This window comes from Cicer arietinum, chromosome 7 (genome assembly GCF_000331145.2).
Source record: "Cicer arietinum cultivar CDC Frontier isolate Library 1 chromosome 7, Cicar.CDCFrontier_v2.0, whole genome shotgun sequence".
In the NCBI taxonomy this organism is placed as follows: Eukaryota; Viridiplantae; Streptophyta; class Magnoliopsida; order Fabales; family Fabaceae; genus Cicer; species Cicer arietinum.
In genome coordinates this window covers 39,896,534-39,897,530 of record NC_021166.2, presented here as the reverse complement: position 1 = coordinate 39,897,530, position 997 = coordinate 39,896,534, and positions in this window count along the sequence as shown.

Sequence of the window (997 nt, the reverse complement as noted above, 5' to 3'; positions counted from 1 at the left end):
AATAAGCCTAGGAAGGACAAAAATGACCTAAATGTTAATCCAATGACACAAATGAACTTATTGAATGCACAAGATTGGTTAAGAACCCTAATTGGACAACAATAAGCCTAGGAAGGACAAAAATGACCTAAATGTTAATCCAACGACACAAATGAACTTATTGGATGCACAAGTTTGGTTAAAAGCCCTAATTGGATAAGAATAAGCCTAGGGAGGATGAAAATGACCCAAGTGTTAATCCAATGACACAAATGAACTTATTGGATGCACAAGATTGGTTAAAAACCCTAATTGGACAAGAATAAGCCAAGAGAGGACGAAAATGATGTAAATGTTCATCCATTAACACAAATAAACTTATTGGATGCACAAGACTTGTTAAAAACCCTAATTAGACTAGAATAAGCCTTGGGAGTACAAAAATGACCTAAATATTAATCCAATGACACAAATGACTTTATTGGATGCACAAGATTGGTTACATCCCCTAATTGGACAAGAATAAGCCTTGGGAGGACGAAAATGACCTAAATGTTAATCTAATGACACAAATGAACTTATTTGATGCACAAGATTACTTGAAACCCTAATTGGACTAGAATAAGCCTAGGGAGGACGAAAATAACGTAAATGTTAATCCAATGACACAAATGAACGTATTGAATGCACAAGATTGGTTAAAAACTCTAGTTGGACAAGAATAAGCCTAGGAAGGACGAAAATAACTTTAAAGTTAATCCAACGACACAAATGAACTTATTGGATGACAAGATTAGTTAAAAACCCTAATTGGACTAGAATAAGGCTAGCGAGGATGAAAATAACCAAATTGTTAATCCAATGACACAAATGAACTTATTGGACGGACAAGATAGGTTAAAAACCCTAATTGGACAAGAACAAACCCAGGGAGGACGAAAACGACCTCAATGTTAATCCAATGACACAAATGAAATTATTGGATGTACAAGATTAGTTAAAAACCCTAATTGGACTA